General features: G+C 36.2%; 1 long non-coding RNA gene across 1 annotated transcript; it reads right to left on the reverse strand.

The window, feature by feature from the left end:
• Nucleotides 1–29: 29 nt before the first annotated feature.
• On the reverse strand, nucleotides 30–13,689 carry LOC149081734 (uncharacterized). Its single transcript, XR_016193331.1, has 3 exons — nucleotides 13,336–13,689; nucleotides 4,172–4,277; nucleotides 30–2,786 (listed from the first exon to the last, which is right to left on the reverse strand). It is a non-coding gene; the product is annotated as an uncharacterized LOC149081734 (long non-coding RNA).
• Nucleotides 13,690–25,274: the final 11,585 nt, after the last annotated feature.

The raw sequence follows: 25,274 nt of genomic DNA on the forward strand, positions 1-25,274 counted from the left end.
ATACAAATAACAATTGATTAAGCCATAACTACAAACAACCATTTATTATCAGCAAGTGGAAGCTATACATGCAAAAATTGCATATACACCAGCAATGCACGTCATACCGATCACACAAAGTGACGCAGAAGCAGAAAAACCAGACCTTTATTGTTTAAGTAAACATTGATCAACAGTATGTTATATATTTAACATATGCTGACCACAACATGCTTGAATGATGCATTTTGAATTCACCACAACATGAAATTCTTCTTTATTATTACTAAATTATTAACTTTAAAATTGAAATTATTAACTTTAACACATGTAATCCTTTTACTCTGCCACATCAATATTTCCGTGTTCATTGTGAAAAATAGTTTAGATTTAAAATTATTTGATAATTGAACGTTTTTATGCATAATTTTTAATTTCAAAATGAATTAACTGAATCATGGCCAGAAAAATTCAATTTTAGTTCATTGAAGTATCTCTCTGCAAGATTATCTCTTCAAGATAAATACAACCTGGCAGTGTTTGGCTAGCGTTTTCCCTCCTAATACAGTTAATGAGTTCCAATCTTAGTTAGAGCCTGAACCAAAATTATATCTGTGTAATTCAGAAAGAAATAGAAACATGAATAAATTAATATGTGTGCAGTGAAGTGCAATAAAACTAATAAACAGTGCATCTATTAACTATTTAACAGTGCAGTGTGCAAGTAAATGAGAAAAAGTTATTCATCTATGCTACAGCAGAATTCCCGTATAACAAATTTTTACTCAAACACTCACATTTTCACATTAATTTATTCTATATCGATATTTATTTCTCTATAACTATTTTTTTTAACTTCGTTATATGGGGACTCAACTGCATATAACTATATCCAGGCTCTAACATAACCTTTTCCTTGTAATTGATTGGTTGCATTTTCATCAGAAGAAACTAAACAGACTGATACTGTCAATACATTACCAAAGCTATGCAAGACCTCGTAAATTTTAATTCACCAATTATTAAAATTTAGTCTCCCGTAAAGAAGAGGTTTTGCCTTATCTCTCACCAGGAGCAAGCTTTTATTACAACTTCAGATTCAATATAAGTTTGGATTACTAATTTTGATCACAAAAATTATCTGCCTTTGTGTAAATGTTACTTTTGATGAGAAGCTAATCATAGAGATTTTCGCTCTTGATATTGCATCCATTGCTTTCATGAACCATTATGACTGTTTTTGATTGATGGTAAAGAAGTATGTTATTTTCTTATATGCCAGTGGAGTTCAATACCATACATGGATCAAAAACTTAATTTATGAGATTTAGGAAACATGGTATAGCAGAGTAATTTTCTGTGTTGCCTGTAATAGGTTAATTTTTTAATTATGCCAAAACTGGTTCTTCCTCATCATCAAGAATGTGTGGTTCAGCATTCATCCAACCCATGAGCAGTAAATTAAACAGGAAAGACCATACAAAATGCAATATATATAAATGTCACACTTCACACTGTGTCACAAAATCATATACCACAATCCTATTCACTTATCCACCCCTGTAGCAAATATTTTTGGAATTGCAGCATTCACTCATAACAAAAATCTCACATCATCTTTCGTACTTGCTAACGTGCAGGAAAATTTTTATTATTTTTTTATAAAAAGTACTTTTATTGCTGAGATGATTTTTGTTACGCATTTTGTTTTTTAAAAAATTTGACATCGTTATCAGTGACGTAAAAGTCAAAGATTCAGTGATGTCAAAGCAGCACTCTGGAAGAAGTTAATTATGAGTGTTATGAACATTCTTCCACAGTGCTAAATAGCATGCCATTGTGGCATATCTTCTATATCAACTTTTCATGGAAGAGAAATTTGCTTCAAACCTCTGGTTCTTAACTCCACATTCTTCATCATTCAAGCATTTGATTCTGTGCCACCGTGTGTATAGTGTGCGTAGAAAAAACCACTGGCTCTTCAACACTTGCATAAAACATTAACAGCAAGATGCTATAAAGCTAGAATATATGATAATAACAATGTTATGAAGGTGATTGTGATTTCTGTAAGAAGGAAAAAGAGATGTGTTATGTTAGATTATAAAAGAAGAAAGAAAGATGATGAATGAAAAATTCACATAAAATATTTCAGGGTTGGGTAGTGTGTATGTGTGTGTGTAGAAATACATATATATAAACTACATAAATCATTTACATTTTTCACCGGGATTCAACACCTTATCTCCACAAAAGTGAGATCAATAACATTAAATATGAATAGAGTTATAAATTTTATATATTTCTCTCTTATTCTCCCAAAAAGACATGTGCCGAAACACATTTACTACAGACTAGACACATGCTTCTATTTCTTTTTTTTTTACATTAACAGCAAAGCACAAACACCCTAATATATATGCATGTATATATTAACAATAATGGACAATGAGATACCACAACAGGTACATATGAACAAAAAAACACTTCTCCTCATACATGATGCTTTAAAAATCAATGTGTGCTGAATGAAGCTTTAATACATTTGATTCAAGTCGATTTACCTTTACTTTTGTCTGCATATTTAACTTTTAAAAACTTTGCTTGTTATTAAGCGCGAGTGAGAAAAGTCAACAATAAGCCCCGAAGATAACAATAGTAGAACAATTAACATCATAAACATGACAGACAATAATGTTGATGACGTCTCTGCTTCTGGGTGACGGTGTGAGTCGTTGGAAAGAAAAATGGTAAATCCTTACATCTTATTTTGTTTTTAGAGAAATGTTTCAGCCAGGAATGAGATTCTGCAAAATTAAGAAAGAACTAGACAATTATGTTGTACATTATTATATATTAGAGCTTACATGTTATCATGCTACTATATCCCCCTTTTTTTAATGCCAGAAACATGAATGTGAAAATTTCAGAAAATTGAGAAATGATCTTTGAATGCTCACTCTACCCATGTTACTCCATGGATGTCATTTTCCTAAAAAGACATGTTTTTTAACACAGGATACACATTCGTGTTTCTGATAGCAAAATATAAGTAATCCAACCAGATCCGTAACTAGGATTTTTGGCACCCGGGGCAAACACGATTGGACCGCGCGACAACTTTAAAATTCGATAATTTTTTAACTTTCTTTGTTTCCACCTAAAATTGCCGCCCCTGGCCGTTGCCTTCCCTGCATCCCCCAGTTACTGCCCTGGATTCAACCATCTGATTCACCCAAAAAGTGAAAATCTGCACATTCATGTCTGGCATGATGGGGTGGCGGACGATATGTAATACAGAATTTTTAATGCCAAAGGATGTTTAGAGGTGCCGCGAGTTCGATACCCGCTTCGTCCTTGTCAGAAAACTTTCCTGACACAGGGGTACAACAGAAACGGCGACATGACCGCAGAAAAAATTGCTGCAGAGTGTCCCCCATCAAGGGGTTAGCACATCAACATCTCGATGAGTATAAAAACAAGCCTGCCGTTCGGAATCGGAAATAAATTGTAGATCCCGGTCTAATTAGCCCCTCGTGTGCAGAAAATGACCGTGGTGTGGCAAAAATGATCAAATTTACCAGCGATTATGCATGATTCCCAAATAAAGTTGGAAAGTCTGATAAAAATATATAACCTTCTCCTTTTCATTAAACTAGTTCATTATTTTTATTATTGTTGATTATTTACGTAGCTGTACATGATACGTGCACACACTACATATCTGTATTTTGCAATAAAAATTAAATTAAGTGTGAAGATAAAATCATTCATGACAACATTATCAGTTATGTTGGCTTTCTTCGCACGTATCGACATGCAAACAAAACCAATTACCATTCGGAATGAACATCCTGGACCATAGTTATGTTAATCAAGTAATTAATAGATGGGTTATCATATTTACCAATACGAGCTTGGGATTATACATAGTCGTCATTGCATATGATAAATTCTCGATTTATGAACAAAAATTAGACTTCGGAAAAAAAAATAGTTTGTCTGAGATATTTTATTGTCCGCTATCAGGGAGTGAAATACATTAAAGTCTTATTCCACTGGACCGGGTGTCAGAAAAGTGTCCGCTAACAGGGAGTGCCCGTTAAGGGAGGTTCCACTGTAGTATTTTTAGCGTGTTAAAAAAGAATGTCAACTATGTCAGCATATAGCATAGAAGAATGGTCGTACTCACAACATAAGAGATTTTTTGAAAACCCGAAATGCTTCACTTGCTTCATAAAGATGTGCATTGCTTTTATGGTGCCCCGGTGAGAGGTTTTTTCTTCCGCTTCTTGTAACTGATGAAAAAGAATTGAATTTTCAATCAGTAACAAAATCAAACATTAAAATTTTTCTTCATTGAAATTGGTTTATAATCAGGTTTCCATATTTCAAGAATAATACACACATACAGTATTTATTAGAGAGCTACACACTGGTTTCAAATATAAATGGCAGCACTTAACAAAATGAATAATCGTATATACGATTATTAACTCTACATATGTAGAGTTACCTCCTATATAACCGGTTATATAGGAGGTCGTGGTAGAGAGCCCGGATTATATAGTGTTACCAGATTCGAGAACTGAGAAAGGAGGATGACTGCGCGCACCCTAAGTGATGTCACTTATTCTACTGAGATTTCGATACTGTTTAACTTCGCTCCCGATATCGTTCGATGTAAAAATGACATACATTTGTTGACGTAGTTCGACATAGAGGAATTTAGATTTTTCAAAAAGGCTAGCTATCATACAAGATATTCTCTTTCGAAATGGAATGCTGTAAAAATTAGAAACTATTTGAGAGAAAAATCGAAGATATTTTGGCGTTTATTCGACGCCACATACACCAATTTCTCCAATCGATGGCGCCACTATTCCGACCAATAAAACCGGCTGCAGCAGAATAATTTTTCCCAACTCTAAAACAGAACCTCTAAAAAATCAGAAACACAAAAATTCTGAGAATTTCGACGGCAATTTATGAATGTATGGGGCAAGAACAACAAAAAAACGTCGTATCAATGAAGAAATATGTTTCAAAGTGGAGAAAAGAAAAATTTCCCCAGAAAAAATGAAAAATAATTCCGGAAACCTGAAAATGAGGGCAAAAACGCGAATTTTCCGAAACGCAGGAGGACGCTTGAAATGACATGAAAAAGGAGGACAGTTGGTGACCATAGCCTAGGGTTGCCATATTCGAAAACTGAGAAAGGAGGATGCCTGCGTGCACCCTTTGTGACTTCACGTTTCCCAATTTCCACCACAGATGGCGGCCCTATACTGACTAAAAAAATCACCACCGCAATAGTATTTCCCAATAAACCGCTAAAAAAGCAAAAAAAAAAAAAAAAAAGGATCGAACAACGATCTGTCTTCTTTCGCTAAAAATTCATTGTTCCCCTCCGTCTGGTCAGTTTTATTTCTTTGCCTCGAGCACGTCCTTAGCAAAGAAAACGGTATTTTATTACATTTATTCACATTTTTGAAAACTTCCACAGCCTTATTAAGGTCTACTCCGGGCATTTTCAACCCGTTGCTCCCTGAAGCATGCGGAGTTCTCGTTGATCGTGCCTGATTTATTGCTCGTGAGCACTTGATCAACGTTCCAATTAAACTCCTTGTACGAATCGCATTCAAGCATTGAAATCATCCTACTTTTATGCATTTGTATGTCAAGCATGCCTTAAGGGTGTTATTTTTTATGATAGGTACACAAGCGGTGACCATTAAAGACCTCTGGTCCACCCTTAAAACTTTGTTTTTCCTCTCGGAGAGTTGCTTTTTTGTGAGAATGTTTGTCATGTAGGAATTAGCATTGAGTGTGTTGCTTGCATCCTATTTTCTTTGTTTCTCAATGGAGGAGGTAAGATCCCCCGCCTTCCTACTTCAGTACACGGTATTTGCTGTTGGTGAACAAACGTTGGCATTCTTAAAATGTATGTTACGGTTTTGTTCTTCCAGAGACAGACTGTCTTTTTCATATTATCTTGTAGCAAGCTAGGCCATGTTATGGTTCTGTTAGAATAGCATCTGCCTTGCTTGGAGGTAAGGCGATTGGAATAAGGCTGGAACAAAGCTATATCCAGAACAAATCTATATCCAGTGGCTATACTTGAACTTCCCAGAGTACCGTGGTTCTTGTACTCTGGGAATTTGGCCGGCGATTGATAAAAAAAAAGCGTGTAAAAATTTGTTGGGGGGGGGGATGAACACACTTATGTCAATGAAGAGAGATATATTTCAGAGTGAAAAGAAAATAAAGAAAATATTGTCGGAAACCCCTTAAAAGAAGGACAAAAGGGCGAATTTTCTAAAACGTAGGCGGACGCTTGAAATGACATTCAAAAAAAGAGGTTGTCTGGTAATCTTACCTTAGCTCGCCAAGAAATCTGTGAAATTGGCCCACTCGTTTGCCTCTGAGCAAACGAATGGGCAGATCGGAAGTATCAGAAGTTATGTTCCTGGCTAATTTGTCCATGCCGTAAATAGGAGCAAAAAATTTACCGTGTCACCTAGGCAAGCATACATTTTGGCTCGTAAATTTCAAAGAACAAAGGTGAATGTCCTAGACCTCAGGCCAAAGTTGCATTAGGAGCATTAGCGGAGATAGACATGAAAGTCTGGGGGGATGATGATATTGCCAATTCATAATGAATACACAGTAGATCAGTCGCCTCCGTCATTGACACTGTGGATGGGGTTGGGGGGGGGGCGTATCTCCACCCATGATTAAGAGTTTCTTAACTAAGAGTCTCTATTAAGAGTTTCTTTCTTAATTTTCAAGTGGCTTTGGGCTGATCCTTGTCAGTCTCTACCCTTAAGGTGGCTATTATTAATAAGTAGGCTAACCAAATTTTTTCGAGAAAAATGCGGGACATCATCAATTTTCGCCAAAAATTATGACAAAAGAAAGTGAAAAGTTGCCGACTATTGCTAAAGTTTATTGAAAAATCGCAATCGTGAGAAATGAAGCTCTACTGCAATTCGCAGTGAATTAAAAAGGATTCTATGTAATAAAACATTTAGAAAAACATAACAAATATATGAGATATGCATACTCTTATTTACAGTCATAATTATCATAATACAATTTGTGAATTGGGAATGTTTCATTTCAGTTAAAATCAACAATTCAAGTTGGCGTTGTTGAGAATTTGTGAAAAAAAGAACATTTTTATAAAAACAAAATTGAGATGGACAAAATTACGAGAATTTCCTGGAAACTAAAAACTAGGTGATGTATGGCCATCTTATTAATGAGACTGCAAGTACGGGACACTATTAGCTAACAGTGTGAGGGGGTAGAGACCTAGGGGCAGTGTCGTCTTAACGCATGGGCCCACCCGGGCCACAAAAATGAGATTTGGTTGAAATTTTCCAGAATTTACTAGGTAGGGCTTCAGAAAAACCACTTGGCCCGGGTCCATGATGCTCTTAAGACGACCCTGCCTAGGGGACGAATTATGAAGAAATAACTGATAAATATGGAATAACATGGTTAACAGTGTATTATTCTACAACTTCATCTTCCCTCCCCCTTGAAAGAAATTTCGGGCTACGGTCCCGGAGCTCTAAAAACAATTCTTTAATATATTAACCACCTATAATGATACTGTAATTTTGAAATTCATCCACATTATGGTAATTTTAAATGCAAAACAGTAGTTTCTAAGTGGACACTCCTAGCTTGTAAGGAACAGAAACCTATGATTAAAGATCGCTATGAATCATAATACTATAATATGAATTATTGTGATCGTACAGTCCTAATTATGGGAAAAAAGATCATTAATATTAAATTATAATACCTAAGGGGGTTTGCTTAATTGTTATACATTATTATTATTATATTCTTTTTCTCTTCTTTCATCATCTCTTTTTTATCAACAGTAAACATTTCCGGTATTTTCTACAGAACTTACTCATTTTCTTAGAAGGTCAGATAGAGGAAGCTATAGTATGGGTATTTAGTTCTAGAAGCATTATCTGGGATATATATATAAGAATAAATGTTTGAAGAATGTCTGCGGTGTCATAATGTTAATGTTGAGACGTATAGAGTGGGCTGATGTAGACAAGTAAGCATGCGTATGAGATTTCAAGGCTGTAAGTCCAGCAGCTATTAGGGAAAAAAAGTCCTTGAATAGTGTCTGGAGAATGTTTGGAAATGAGCCAAACACTTTCCTCTAAATTCAAGGTCTTGGTAGCGAAAAAAAAGACTTCCGCCATCTTAAATGGAATTCCTCAAACTAAATTTTAAAATTAATATTACTACGGGTTATATTCTTCTGAGAGGAAATCTTTTATGAACTTTCCTGAATACCGGGGTGTTTTAACAAACCTAGATCTAGATGGAACCTAAATCTAAACAGATCTAGATGGAATATATATATATTGTGGTTGATTCTAAAATTGAAGAAAAAACATAAGGGGCCGTTCAAGTATTACGTAAGCAAATTTTTAGAAATTTTTGACCCCCTCCCCCCCTTGTCAGCAAAATTTCGTCATCAGCTCTGCCCCTCTGAATCCTAACTCATATTTTCATAAGGGGTGGTTGATGACGTAAACATTATCCAAACCCCCCCCCCCTTGTCATCAAAATTCAGCAAATCGGACACCCCTCCCCCCAAACTTAAACGGCCCCTAATAATCGGTAAAGGGAGTAGAATTTTGCTGTGATAGTTTTGCCTCCAAAAATAATTATTGGAGAAAATGCAAAAATTGAAATTTTTATACGGCTATAAAATCAAAGAATTTTCAATTAGTAATGTCTTTGTCTTTTTTGGTACCGAAAGAAATTTATCCTGTGAGAATTGAATGAAGATTCACTGAGATATCGGTGATTATAAAATTCTTGATTTTTGTCCCTGAATTTTCATTTTACGCACACTTTTGAAATTATTCAACAGAATTCGATAAAATTCATTCAGATTTATTTTCTGCGACTTGTTCATTTGTTTGAAGATCATGTTGTTTATTACGGCTGGGCCTGGGGTGCTACTAAGAATCAGTTGCCAAAGGCGAAAGGTGAATTCTTTTGCGTGCCTTTGAATTTGTGTTCAATTACGTGATGGGAAAGATTGGAAGTTTCAGAAGTTATGTGTTCCTGGCTAATACAGTACTTTGTCCATGCCGTAAATAGGAGCAAAAATTTACTGTGTCACCCAGGCAAGCATACATTTTGGCCCGTAAATTTCAAAGAACAAAAGGTGAATTCAGTGCCCAGGGTACAAGATCCATCATGCACCTTCCATTTCTTGTTCTGTTTATGTGACTTTGAATGTTTACAATCATTCCAGGCTGTCATATTTTCAAAGTCTGTCATATGTTCAGTGGTGGCCCACCTCGACTAGCAACTTGAATTCACAACCTGATCTGCTAAAACTGAAGCCTCCCAAAATTAGCATCCAACACTACACAAAAATACACTCATTATATATTAATGCCAATTTGTACAACAGACGGCAGCAGCTGACGAGCACTAATGACACGCACCAGCATGTTGAGTTGAATCCATATGCCTTACCACTTGTCTTATGGTTGTCGTAGGGCTCATCGGTCTCGACTTGTTCACACTATATTACTGTTGCTCGTTATTCTTTGGCCCTGGAGGATCCATAAAGTCAAGTTGTCAACTACGCTGTCAACCCTACTCGAGCAGCTCGACACAAAACTGTTCAAATGATAACAGCCCCCCCTCCCCCCACGAGCAGCTGTATTGGCTGACACTCGTTACTTGTCTTGGGACTTGTCATCTCATTAGCATTACTCGCGAGCGCATCAAGTCAAATAGATGCAATAGTATTAATCCTCATTTCTGGTACAGTACTAAATATTTCAGAGCAGTTCATATAACCAAGTGCGAAACGGCAAGAAATGGTCTCTAGTCTCATTGAGCAGTCATCTTGATAGGGGATACTTACGTCTTCCAAACCGTGTGTGCACCATCTATTTCATTTCATTGATTGTCTACAATACTGGTATATCACCAAGGAGACAGTTTACGTCCGAAAAGAGGTGAACTGTGTGATAATTATGTTGTATTCGAGGTAGGTCCTCCTTTTTCATGCAATTTTAAGCGTCTTATCCTACGTTTCAGAAAATTCGTCCCATATACATTTATATTGTCCTACTTTTCAGATATTTCCGGAATTTTTTTCTGAACATTTTTTTTCACTCCGAAACATTGTTATGCGAGTTTTTGTGTGGTTTTTCTTTCCATTCGTTTACACGCTTATTCCAATCATTGCCGTCAAAATTCCCAGAATATAAGAACCCAAGTTGTCTCCAATCAGGGCCGATACTATTCTAACCATGGTCCAGCTAGCCCCAGGATTCGATACAAACTGCAAAGTGCCTCCGGCAACCATCACAAAACGGCTAGAAATACTGCCGAGCTTCAGCGGTCAGCATCAAAGTAGCAGGCGGCCTGTGCTTCGTAAAAACAGCCTACTTACAAGGCTATGAAAGATTTCACAAATGCCACAGTAAATGTAACAAAAAAACATAACGTTCTTGGCAAAGAAAACCTGCCATGTTTCAGGAGAAGGTCACAAAACGATATAACTGATCGGAATATATACCGATATAACTGGTAGGAACAATTATAAGCGAAGGTTGATGGATTAGTATTTGCTATTTTTTTCTGGTTTGTTTTTTAGTGGCTCTGTTTTGATTGGGAAAAATTATTGTAGTGACTCCCCACTTTTTTTTCATCATTATAGTGGCACCACCTGTTGTGAAAATTGGTAAAAGTGACGTAATAAAGGGTGCGTATGCAGGCACCCTCCTTTCTCAGTTTTCGAATCTGGTAACCTCCATGTGAATCTAAATGTAAAGTTTGTTTGTGTTAGGTTACCAGACGTCCTACTTTTTGATGTCAGTTTTATTGGCCAGAATAGTAGCGTCATCTGTTGTGAAAATTGGCAAAAGTGACGTTACTGAGAGTGTGAGTGCAGTTGTCCTTCTTTTTTAGTTTCCGAATCTGGTACCCTAATTCGAGGAAACCTATCAGTTCTGTATGTTGATATTGTGTACGAATGTGTTCGGGAGGTGCTGCCATCTACCTTACGAATCAGAGGGTGAGAAACTTTCTGAGTGTGCGAATATTGCATGTTACGGGTGTGCCGTTTGTAGACAGTAATTTTTTCAGTAATTCAGAATTTAAATTAATTCTAAAAGTTTTTTTCATTAATTGGAATATTACTCGTGCAAAAACCTTGAAAGAAGGGGGAAAACATCAATTCTTTGATCCTAGTCATCGAATCCCATCGATTTCTACTTTGCCTAGGACCAGGACTGTCTTAAGAGCATCATGGACCCCCGGGGCCAGTTAGTTTTTCCTGAGGCCTTGCCTGAAAAATTCTCGAAAATTTCAATTAGTTCTCATTTTTGTTAGGCGCCGGGGGGGGGGGCCTCATACATTAATAAGACGGCACTGCCCGTGGCACCTTTATAGCCCCGTTTACATGTGCAATAAAATATCCCGGGAAGTTACCCGTAAAAGGGATTTTCGCTACAACCCGTTTACATAGCGTTTAGTTTATGCCGGTATTCTCCCTCTTCTTTCCGGAAGTCGTCACTGTTTACGTGGGTTGAACGGAAGTGGTTAGTTCAAGATGGCTGACGAAGACGCTTACAGTTTTCGCGACACAAAGGATTATGGGAGAGGTGGTCGGAGTCACCCACCATTATTCCGCAACAAAGATGGGACTCTTTTGACGGATCTTTGTCTCTCCCTTTTTTCCGAATGAGCAAAAAAGTTGAGTTGCCATGCAGGTAATTAATCACCAAAGCGACCCCCCCCCCCCAATCTTTCACTTGTAAACGGGGCTTAAATCTAAGTCACATCTTACCCATAATTTAACTACATTAAAATGCCTTAAATTATAAATTAATAGAAGAAACTACTGTACAGTAATTTACTTCCTGCTTAATTACAAATTCTGTCACTAATCAACGCTAACCTTCTATAGTCCCGTGTATATTTGAATACACATGGCAAATAAAAATATATGGCATGTAAAAAGAAAGCTCATCATGCAGTCGATTCCTGCTTTAACGAATACCGTTGTAGCAAAAATCTCGTTTTAACGAAAACTTCCCAAATAAGTTTACGAAAGAACAATGTAAAAATCTGGAATTCCTTTATAACGAAATTTCGTTATTACGAAGTGATTTCTCTGGTCTCCAAAATACGGTATTACAAGAACAGGGCCGCAACTAGTTGCTTGGGGTCCCCTTTTTTAATGTTGAAGGAGAGGTTAAAGAGTAAAATTTTCGCCCCCTCTCGTCCGGCGTCGGGGCCACCAGACCCGTTTGCTCCCCCCCCCCCCCAGTTGCGGCCCTGTACAAGAACAATACTTTTTCATCTGGAAAGAGCTGATTCTTTGTTGGTGTCATTTTTTGAGATCTGCTGACACTTTATAGATTTCAAATATTTATAAAATCGAACCAAATCGAGGGGGATTGAAAATAGAATTCAAGATAAAAACTTAGCTAAGTAAGATTTTATCTGTTCATAAGTAACATTAAAATCGTGGCAAACTGGATATTTTACCTTTAAGTAACCCTTTTGATTAATCAAACCCCCCCCCCCTCTAATTAATTAAATTTATGTACTGACGTATCGTTTCAATTGAAAATAATATAACATCACGCATTTAGATCCATGTGTTTGTCTTTTAAATTTTCTAAGAAGTTTTTCAAGGGTGAACCCTTAGAGAGTTAAAAAAAACATTATACTTACATTCTATAGAAAAAAATACCTCATGTACAAATTAAACTTATTTCTATTTCCATGAAAAACTCGGCTTTATTAAAAATTCTATAAATAAATTCATTATATGACACCATAAATGAAATATTTTTTTTCTAATGACACTTTGAAGTATTTAATTTACGTTTGGATAATAGCGAATTTTAATTTTTGATAATTATATTTAAAGTTTTTTTTTCATAATATGTCAATAATAATATCAACATCATTCATTTTTGGACACATAAAAATAAAAACGGGCCATTTTGCGAATATATTAATGCGTTGATCGATAACCGGCATAGGTAGGTGTTGAGGCTGCGTTAAACGAATGTGCAAAGGATCCGGTTAAGAAAGATACCCTTGGAGAACAAAAATTCTTGAACATTCTTAAAATTTTCATGGTAATATAACACACGGTTTTTTTTAAAAATGGACATCCTAAGAAAAAAAATTTACCATATTTAATTGTTAAGGTAGTAGATGTCGATGACGGATATTTTATAAGGTATATCAATGGAATGAATTGATATAAAAAAATTTTAAAGTTAAATTTTAGGCATATGAAATTATGTGTGAGTTAAGACTTACCAGCTGTTCCGGTACATGATCAGTGCCTGTCCGGGACAACCCCTGGTTCTTGCCTTGTCGGCTCCAGGAACGTCCCTGGGAAAAAAAGGACTAAAGAGTCGTTAACCTCTTCCCAAACCAGGAAGTGAAATGAGCTGCCGACTCGACTCAGACGAGCAGATCGACTGAGCGAGCCGTGTCTGCAGTCTGGGACACGCACACACACACACACACATACACACACACACCGCCGCTCACACTCGCTTACGCCACTGCTGCCTTATTGCCTATGCTTTGCTCCGGTCGGTGGCGGTGGTAGTGGCGTATATGGTGTGTGGTGGCGCGTTCTCCATCCATAAAGCTCTTTCTCTTTCTGACCATTCTATGGTATTCTTGCCTGTCTTTGATAGAGAGTGGGGGGGGGGGGGGGTGAAGGATGCTGCTGCGGCCCACCTCCGCAAAACATGGCCGTCGACTCCGACTGCAGAGGAAAAACCTGAACATGTACATGAATCTCATCCGACCAATCGCCAATAGTGCTATAGCACATGCATGGTGCCATTAACCGAGGTCTTTCACCTCATCCTCTGAGATGAGAATTTCTGTTATTTTAATTACACTGATTCGGTCTAATTATACCTGTGAAAAAAATTAGATAAATTTAATGAGAAAAAAATGAATTAATTGTAACTCCTTCCATTAAAAAATTATAATAACAATTATAAAAATTAACTTGTATTCTCGGAGCCGTCCTCGAAATCCAGGAATTTTTTTTTACCCCCCCCCCCCCAATTAAGCCCAATTAATGTATATATCTATTAAATAGGTCTTGGCACGAAAATAATAGCGGAGTTTGAGGCGTCTTAATAATTTCGGGGCCCCTTATCCCCTATTTTATATATTCTGAGGGATCGGGGAATCGGCACCCAAAAATTCATACATTACTGCAAAATATACGGGTGCTGAAAACATCCATACAAAAAAATATAGGCACAATTTAATTTATACAGTAAAGCCTCTTTTACGGACACCAACAGGGCAAAAAAATTCGTCTGTAAGAGAGGGGTCATCGTAAATCAGGGGTTTGAAATGCATACTTTTTATTACACAAGGGGAAAATATTATTTGGCCGTAAACGAGGGGGTGACCGCATCTGAGGGGTTTTCCTGTATTAACAAAAAAGTAATGAAAATTTGGAGCTGAAGATAATTTTAAGATGGCAGAAATAATTACAAAACCAATTAAAATTAGGACAATGAAAGAAATTGTCTGAGAGCTATTGAATATTCAGAATCGATGAATTGAAAATAAGAAAAATGATTGACAGAGCTGAATTTCCATCACCCATCAAAATTCAGAATAAATGTAGGAAAATACTTTTAGAATTGATGAAAATTCTCTTCCCTCTCTTCCCTCATATCCAGTCAAACTCGGTTACAGAGACCTCGGTTGTACCTAAAACTCGGATATAGCATTAACAGTTGGTGGTCCCGGTTGATTCCTGATGAGAGTAATGTTAATGAACATTGCTTTTAACGTCAATGAAAACGTAGCCGCCATCCCCCGGATATAACGACACTCTTTCGACACTTTTGCTCTTGTTTTAATGATATTTTCTGAAGAAATTCACAGAATAAGAGCTGTTCGCATTAAGGGGATGTTCAGCTGATGTTCAATTGATACGTACCAATTAAAAAAATTGAGTACAAGTTTGCCGCTAATACTTGTTAGTTGGCATGACCTGTACACGGGATATTGCCATATTTTCCCCGTAATTTTGCCCGGCTTTCTCATAACAATGTCCCGTCTTTCAATGAAACTTACTTTATTTCACAATGCTTGTTAAACTCGGGGATGGATGTAATTTGCATAATTTATAAATTATATTAATATAAATATCACTTGAATAAAAAATTCATACTGTATTAGTCATATAGAACGTTTTTTTCGTAAAATTACATTTTAGTTCTCTGGATACTTACTAGAGTATTTTATTTCTCGCCAGATGTTGTTTGTATACACTAAATGGCAATTTTGTCGACAATAGGAAACGGTTTTTGGTGAGAATTCCATATTTACGATCCTTATTTCGATTTCCCATATTTTTTTCCCTAAAATACTCCTAATCATACTGAAATAATAATGAAAGAACAATTTTATGTATAGTACAGTATTTGGCTGCATGTGATAAAATTGGTCGTTATTGAAAGGTCTTGAAAACGTCAACCTCGGTTTGAACTAAAAAATTTCATGAAATCTTCGATATTTTTATAACCGAGTTCGACTGCATACAAATGCAGGAAAATACTATCGACCACTCAATAACTTTGGGATCCAGACCAGACCAGAATTAAAGTTTTAGTCGATTCCTAGCCCTGTGGGGCCAACTGTCGGCATATAAATTGGCCAGGAGTTTCGGGATCGGACGAATGTTAAGGAACGTTTCGAAATTTTGTGACATGTCAGATTTCTAATGGTCAGTTACGCACAAACATCCAACGAAAAAAAAATCCCTTGCAGGGGTTGCCACTAATTGAAAATGAACTAAAAATATTCAATCCCGTTAGAAGTCAGGTCCACTTATTTTCTTTCACGATTGGCGCTTTTTCCTCTTTGTGTTGAGTGATGTTAACTAGGGTGACCATACGTCCCGTATTTGCCAGGAAAGTTCCCTAGTTTTCTCTATTTGTCCCGACTTTTTTTTGCAAAAATGACCAGGCTTTTCACGTATTTCCAACTAAGCCAACTTGACTTTTATTCTTAAATTCAACGATTAAAAATATCTTCCCAACTCTGAAATTATATCACGATAATTACGACTACAAATAATAATATTTCACATATTTGTCATTTCTTTTTAATTCACTGCAATTTGATGGCTTTTATATGATTTCAGCACCTTGGTGACTGCTTACTTTTGGCAATTTTTAGCAATGCCCCGTATTTTCTCGTATTTTGAGGCCCAATTTCACGTATTTTTATCGAGGAAATATGATCAGCCTAGTTATAACTCCATAACTTCTGGTCAAATGAAAAAACTAAAAACACTTTTCCGCATTAGTTTTACACAAGGAATCAAGTATGTAATTATTAGGCGGTCGATAGCATCCACACACACCCTGTATAAAGGCAACAACAGGAAAAACTCCCAACGAGGTCGCTGAAAAAAAAAAAACTCTTAAAAAAATAAGAATGCCTATTTAAGAATACAGCAATTTTCTAAAAACTATAAATTTTCTGAAATTATGAGTTCTTAATTTATTTTTTTGTCCAAAATTTTTTGCAAGTCAGACCGCATTTTCTAGAAGAGATGAAATAATTGAAAACTTGATTAGAAGTAAATTGTGAGCAGCAGCAAACTTGAACAATATTTTATAATTTGATAAGAAAGACGCGTTATGAAAATCTACTTCTTCGTTCGGATCGTTCAATATTGCAATCAAAAAGTTTATTATCTATTAATTCACCTGCTCTCTTGGGGAGCTTTCAGGCTATCCACCTGGTATCGGGCCAAACCGTCCATTTTTCCATTTATCGAGAATTTTTTCAAGCACTTTCAACTACTGGAAAAAAACCCATCTGCAATCTCAAAGTCGTAGATAACAAAAATAGATACTGTACACGAGGGTGACTTTGCGTCACATTTTGAGGATTTTCTTTGATACATTTTCCCCAATACTTTAGGCTTACTATTACTATTACTCCCTAGGCTGCTGGGAATTTTAATAAAAGTAACCTCTCATATCAGCTTTCGATTTCTAGTTTGAAAAAAGTTCTGATGACAAAGAATTTTGAAAGTGAATTTTTTTCGCGTGGCACATAGTGGCCCCTGGGAAAGGGTGGCGACTATGTGACATCTCTTTTTCCTTTCCTATAACACCCCGGAAACAAGTCTTGACACATTGCCGTACCCAGTTTTATTGAATTCCGGGTGTTATCTTTATTAGGAACCCTTTGAAAAAAATATTTCTGTTCAAAATAAGGTGACTTTTGAATTTTTAAATAAAATGGTGTTTAAAAACTAAAAAAAACCAGTTTATAGACATTTTTAAGTAACAAAACTTTTATTTTTACTTGTTTTTGGAACATTTTAATTTTCTGAAACAAACAAGAATAAAGAAGACTCAAAACTTGAAAACATAAGGCACTTCTTAAAAAAATAACACTATATAAATAAAATATTAATTTTTTCAAATCCACTGCAAACTTGTTGTCACTGCCAATCGGTCGAGGTTACTTGATTTTCATTATGATTTGGCTCCTATGATACACAATTTTATCGGCTGGGTCGGGCCATGAGTAAAATTTGCCATCTTTCTTCATGGCCCTTACATAAGCCTCTTCAATGTGATTAAAATTTGTGAGCATATTCTTGTTTCTTATCGGGCGAAGAGTCTCTTCGCTGGGAGGTAGACGAGAGTCGACCACCCAGCTTCCGCACGTACTTGCGCGAACCATAGCTTGAACACAAAAAAATAACGAACTAGTGAAAAAAAAGGAAAAACATTGAAAAAACAGATGGCACAAAGTCGCCACCTGAATTTCCATTTTTTTGTTTATGCGTTATATTTCTGATATTTCAGCCAAAATGTAGCATTTTTGTAATTTTAATCGGTATTTCTAATCGTAACTTCTACATGGAAACCAAAACCAAACTTTAACCCACCTAGTTTCCACGAAACATACACTAGCTGCACCAGGAGAGGTTTACACGCACTTGAAAAATTTCGTGTAAATCACGATATAATCTAAAAAATCCTACAGGCAACACAACTGACAGGAGATGCAATGAATGTTGTCTGTGAGTGCATCAAGTCAAAACATTCAGCTCCTGAATCGGCATGAAAAATCTTGAAACTGATAGCTCATCCATACGCTCCCAGAAAGCACTTGCGTCCTAAACTGCGTGAATGGCACATAGTTGGAACCTTGGCACAAAGCCACCCCAGTTTACGGTACCTCGCTACCCACATTTTACCTTTTATAAATAGTTATCAGGATATTGTGAGTTAATGAGAATTAACCTTTGACAGACCGAATTCAGATTAGAATTGGTTTTCTAATTTTTTACTTCTCTCTTATTTCTCCTTTAGTTTAGAGCAGCGGTTCTCAACCGGTGCTCCGCGGAGCTCTCGAGGTTCCGCGGGCACTTTCCGTGGGCTCCACGTCCACTCGAGGAAAATAAAATAAACCAGTAAATTTGATTTTTGAAGAAATGAAGCTTACGGCGTTCCGCCACAGAAATTATATATTGAAAAGGGCAATAAAATTTGAGAACCGCTTATTCAAAGATTTATCAACCAAAAAAATTCATAAAAAAATTTCCTCTGTTTCCTGGACTTGCCCATGTTCATGGAAAAAACATCAAAATTTAATTGAATAAAAAAAATTAAATTTTATTCTTAAAAATTGATAAAAATTAAATTTTTAGCGTAATTGCTGCAACGAATGAAATTTTTGTTTTGTAAATTGAGTATGGAACCTAAAAACTTAAGAGGAAAAAAATCAAGTGTTTTTATGAACGAAAGATATTTTTTCTAATGTGTGTGTGTGAATAAAATCGATGTGCCCCATTAAGAACATTGGCCGTTAGAAGGTTTGTATGAATATACTGAATCTGTGTGTGTGTATGTGAGATCAAGATTTTGTGAGATGATCTCGCATTAAACGAATTCCAGTACACAAGTATGGAGAATAAATATAGTCCGCTTCAGAAGTTTACGCACAGTAAGAAAATTTCCTGGAACAGAAAATTAGGTAATTCAGCAAAGAAAATCTCTTGAGATTTATTTACACACACACATACAAGGCTATATTTATGCATAGTATCAAATTTCGAAAATGCAAGCAAATATACAGGGTGTCTTTTAAGTCCTAATCTGACCTTTATCTCATCAACCGCTCATCATAGGTATGGTTTCGCATTGAAAAATGTTCGAAATGTGTTCCACAATCACCCTGAACCAGTTTTGAGAGTGAAAATACAGTGTATCACAAAATGAAAAATCTAAATTTTTATTTGGTCATCCTCCTAAACCCCCCCCCCCCCCAATTTGTATGCGTGCGTGTGTGAATGCTTTTGCCCTGTCTCTTATGTGGCGCTGCGCCGGAGTGGCGTAGTGATAAGATGTTCGTCTTCCACGATGAAGGTTACCGTCAATGTTCGCAGGTTCAAATCCGGGGAATAGAACATTAAAAGCAAGTACTTTACCTATCGAGCTTTTGGCGACATCGGTAGATGGCGCCTTCTTTTCCTACCCAACTGCACTGGTTTGAAATTGCCATTTAGCGATATGACCGCAGTTGATGTACGGTGAAGTATTTCGCTTGCTTATGGCGATGTTTCAAGAAAGGTACACGGATCATGCTACTTTTTACGGTCTGATAGGTACGGGAATACCTCTCTTGCAACTGTCTCTTCTGAGGAAAACAAAAAAAAAATGTTCACGTTTCCAAGTGAGATATTTGGATTCAAAAATCGTAGAAAAGCTGTTAAATAACAGCATATAAACTAATGGATGGACGATGCTTCTTTCATTACGCTCTCATTTACGCTCAAAATTTTGTTCATTTAATTCAATTTTTTTCAAAAATTTCTCATTTATGTTTTCGAAATAAATCTTTTTCACCTGAAAAAGTACTTAAAAAAGTAATTTTAGTACAGTAGTATCGATAACTTTTTATACGTACATGATAAATTTTTATACCAATTCGGATCAAACGCACGAAGGTATTGTATGTCCATACTTAGTTGGCCTCTTACCTTGACGCGCGAAGGGAGGGTTCATTTTCCAAGGAGGGGAAACGGGGGAAAAAACTCGCTAAAATAGCGCAGAAGACGCCAACGGAAAATACCAACCTGTTCCTTTTCCCTGCGACCTTTTTACCGAGAGAAGATAAATGGAATCGCCCATCGTGACGTTTCATGACGTAGCCAGAGGCAAACTCAGGGTGGGTGTACTGTGTCTCTTCAAAAATTAGTATAAAGTGAAGCCACAATTAATTGGACAACATCAATTATTTAGTGAGTCTCATCGCTTATAACAGCGTTTCCTAACCTTTCTGAACCCAAGGACCAGTAGAATGTCTGAAACAATTTTGAGAAACATTTGTGTCTCGTATTGCGGGACATTCCTGTAATTTTGGTTGTTTCTGTGATTTTTTTTTTTTTTTTTTTTTTATAAATTTGTGACGTTTTTTTCAACGATGCTTTCATTTGAATTTGTAATACAGCATTCACTAATGTCGCGAATGCACAGTTTTCCTAACACAGTATATATAAATCATATTATGATTATTATATCAAATAATATAGACATTAATTTTACATATTTGTAGGTTCAACGCTTTTTCCGCAGTTTTTCAGCAATTTTAATAAAAATTTATGATTGTCCCTACTTCCGGCGACGTATTTGATGACAGTTGGTAATGTCTCGTATTTTACCCTATTTCAGATCCCAGTTTACCGTATTTTTCCATCAATGAAATACAGTAGAGCGTCCGTTATCCACATACCGATCAACCGAAACATCGGTTAACTGAAAGCGTTCTAACCGGCAAGTTCACTGCCTTGAGACGGCTATGAAGGGGTTAGAATAACAAGAGGAATGGGATGCTGTCTAATTGCTGTCTTTAAAGCGTTTGCGATATTTAGTGGCAAAAAAAACGCTTCTAAGCTACGAAGCAAAAGGAAAATTTCGGAATTCTTTTCCTAAACTGTAGGCCATTTTGTACTTTAATGGCCATTTTGAACTTGTCAAACTAGGCTAGTCAGTTCTCTGTGTTATTTGTAAGACGTATGATACAAAATGCATAAAGTTTTGTGTTAGTATCTATGTTTCTTTGTTTCATATTGCTCCTAAAACACTGATATAATTTTTTTCCGTAAATGATCGGTTATCCGACAAATCAGTTATCCGAACACCTACAGTCCCCAATGATCTGATGACTATACAGTAGAGCATTTGAATACTTTTTCGTGCAATTCATTTTGTTTACTGCGCTTTGTAGCAGCCCTTTATTTCCCCATCCTTCAGCGATTTAAGAAGTAATTAAAAAATTGCATTCAAGGCGATAAATTGAATTTTTTGGCAAAAGGGTAATGATAAAGGGGGTTTGAATGGGTTTTAGCTACCTCGGCATCACCAATTATGGTTTTCAGGTTTGACAAAATTAAGTGATGTCCCGTATTTACGATCGCAATTTCCCGCATTTTTCTTGATGTATGAAGTAAATTTTAACACCTATAAGTATGAAGGTATATTTTTAATTGAACCCATATGGATATTAACTTTTGCTTATATGATTTTTTAAACCAAAAACGTCATTACCCGTGGCATAGGTATACTGTATTATTTATGTTACTGCTAAAGCCCGAAGTCGGCCAATTCGCGAACCGGTCAGCCCAGTTCACCCTGCCAATGTCCGAAATACCGGCTTTCGTCGGGCTTTGGCTGGCACCTATATGTTGATTCCTATATATGGATAATTAAGATATCGATATTCAGATTCCTTTGATCGTTAGAGTTGCCATAGCTAACCATAATAATTTTGATTAGCTATGGCTAATCATAAATGACCATAATTATCACACAAAAAACATACGCCAAAGCGGCGATTACCCCGAATCATAGGGATTGGTATACGAGACCGGCCAAAGCCCCTATTCTGCACATTGACCAGGTCAACTGGGCTGTCCAGTTCACGAAGTGGTCAATTTCGGGGTTTGGCAGTAACACACACATATATATAAAATATATATAATATATTACAAGCTATTATACAAGATATATATAGATAGTATGTATTACTTCATACCATATAGTAAATTTGGGTATTACGCTAATATACACATATATGGATATTGCTGTTAAATAACTGTAAAATTATTCAACATTTTAATAATTTTTCAGTGAGAATTAAATCATGGAGTTTGAGACCACCATCAGGAAATCGCCACGGACCCATACCTGATCCACGGACCATAGGTTGAGAAACGCTGACGAAAGCCGGGATTACACAATAAAAGTGCTATAAACTCTTTTATAAAACTTAAAAAATCCAACTGATAAGCGCATTGGTTTCATTCGAGTGCAACCAATAGGCTTATTACTTTTTTTTTTCTTCCAAGTTTCGTAAAAGCTCTGTTGCAAAACTTTTATAGTGTAATCCCGGCCTTAAAACCATTGAAAAATTCCCTTGATGGCATCGAAATACGATTTTTCTATAGCCCATACAGTATTTTATTTATTTTTTCCATTCGAACATGTATTGAAATTTATAGTCTTTTTTTTTTTTTTTTTGCACGGTAACCTACTGTATAAGGCCAGTATTAGAATATAAATGTTTGATCAAAGATCTTTTACAAAAAAAACCAATAATTGGTCTACATTTAAATGTAACCAATACGCTTATTGGTTGAATTTTTCAATTTTGATAACAGAATTTTTATGAAACTTTTAAACTGGAATAAAGGATGGCATAACACTATAAAAGTTTAGTTAAATCCCTTTTATAAGACTTAAAAAAATCCAACCAATATAGCTTATAGGTTACATTCGAGCGAATGCAACCGATAAACCTATTGGTTGAATTTTTCAAGTTTTATAAAAGAACTTTAAGATAACTTTTATAGTGTAATCCCGGCCTAAAAATTATTTCTGATTGTGATTATAATTCACAAAAATATTTTGTTTTCCTTATATTGGATTCATGCATTGTCTATTTTGGATGAAAGGCATTTTCCGCAAAAAAGGAAAAAGCCAAAAAAGTACTTCATTTCCGCTATCATTTCCTAAAGACGGGGTCAATGACCTCCTCGGTTTAGGAAGACGCGAACAGCGCATGCGCCGGATTCGGGTCCTCGAAAAGGTCCCGTTTTGCGGATGAATCTTTGTGTATGTGTGTGTGTACGTGCACATTCCTTTTTCCGGACAATTTTTCGGGCTTCTTCGGAAAAATATTATGAAATAGCTGAGAGACCTTGCAAAAATCGATCCGAAACGTAAATTTTCTGCACTAGTCTGCGTCTGTTAACCCTTTTAGAAGCGTTTTTTTATTTAATGCAATATTTAAACTTTTACCCGCTGAATTATAAGAATTTGATTTTTCTAATTTTTTCCTTTCGTTTCCTCTTCCGATCCTTTAGTTTAGAGACATAATTCAAAAAAATCATTAAATTTTGTTTTTCCAGTATGTTTTCTGGATTTGCCACATGGCCATTGAAACAACATTAAAATTGAAAACGTAAAAAAAAAAATTAAATTTTATTGTTTCTTAAAAGTGGGTGATTTAAAAAAAATTAAATTTGTATCGTGGGTGCTGAAATGAATGAAGTTTTTGTTTTGTAAATTAAGTTTGGAAACAAACACCTTCGGGAAAAACAAATCAAGTGCTTAAATGTAAGAAAAAAAAATATTTTTTCTAATTTATAAGATCCATGTTCTCAATTGGGAACATTGGCCGTTTTTAATGAAATAACTTAATAACTACATAACTTTTTAATGAAATAATAAATGTATGTCTGGGCTTTATGAATATGAGAAATTCATACGGTGAGAAATGTTTTTTTTCGCATCCCTGAGAGGGAAGGCATTTAGCGCCTTTATATACCATGATATTGATTAATTTTGAAGATGTTAGTTATACTCGTATTTATATCATAAGGATAAATATAGTATAATAGTTATTTATTATTTCTTTTTGGTAAATATTTAATAAAAATTAATTATTATAAAAAATTTTATTTATTACAAAAAATGAAAAATTTTCAAAAAATTTAGGTTGTTAAAAAACAAATGAAAAATATAGTTTCTATTCTTATTCAACTTTGTACGATTCTGTATCAGCCAGCACTGAACAGAAAAAAAATGTGCGAAATAAAATCATAAATTACAGAAAGTTATCTAGGGTCATTCAAACAAAATTTATATACAAAATTCATTCATATACATAGGCGGAGATAGACTTGGAAGTCTGGGGGGGGGGCAGGTCATTATTGATGGGGGGGGGGGCACTATGATGATGATGTCACATTTATACATTAGATCAGTCTAAGACGCCTTCATATACCGTGTATTAAGGAGTTCTAGATCAGTCGTCAGTCGACTCCACCTTTGACGCTGGGGGGGAGGGCAATGCCCCCACGCCCCCCGTATCTTCGCCCATGAAAAGAACCATCTTTATGCCGTACACTTTACTGGTATTTGGATGACGATGGCGTTGGAGCTGGGAGTGCTGTGGGTGCTCCAGCACCCACGATAATACGTTGCAAGGGTCCACGCATGGGCGGAGATACTGGGGAGGGGTCCCCCCCCCCCCCAGAGTCGAAGGTGGAGTCGACTGATCTAACGCATATGTGTGTATATGAATTGGCATTATCATCATCGTGCCCCCCCCCCCCAGCATTAATGACGTTGCCCCCCCCCGGACTTCCAAGTCAATCACCGCCTATGGGTCCACGTATTATTTCCCATGTAAAGCTTAAGACGAGCACCCACAGGTTTGAAACACATCTGACGCCCCTGTTGGATGATGTCTTTTTATTCAGAAAAAGGGGAAGGACATCAACCTCCCACATGCAAGCATATCATATTATAGCCTATAGGAGTCTTCGATGTTGTTATAAGCGAGTTTTAAATGCATTAAATACTGATACTTTTTATGGGGCATTATATACACTGCTGGCCACCGTAAATGCAACACCCTGAAGGAAGCATGCAAATAATATGAAATTTACAACATGCATTAGCGGAGGTGAGATATGCAAATGATTAGAATTTCAGCGCAGACGCACATCACGCGCGCCTGTGGCGCCACTTCAAAGCGCTATTTAAGGCTTGGAGATTTCGACGATTTGAAGTACGGCAATTGTGTTTTTCTTGTGGTTTTTTCAAAAAAACGATCAATTATGCCTCGTAGAAAACAGCGATCATCTTTTGATCAAGTATCCGAGTTCGACA

This window comes from Pholcus phalangioides, unplaced genomic scaffold, assembly GCF_987345545.1.
Source record: "Pholcus phalangioides strain wild (caught in Gottingen) unplaced genomic scaffold, Ppha-v1.0 ptg000009l_1, whole genome shotgun sequence".
NCBI classification, from domain to species: Eukaryota; Metazoa; Arthropoda; class Arachnida; order Araneae; family Pholcidae; genus Pholcus; species Pholcus phalangioides.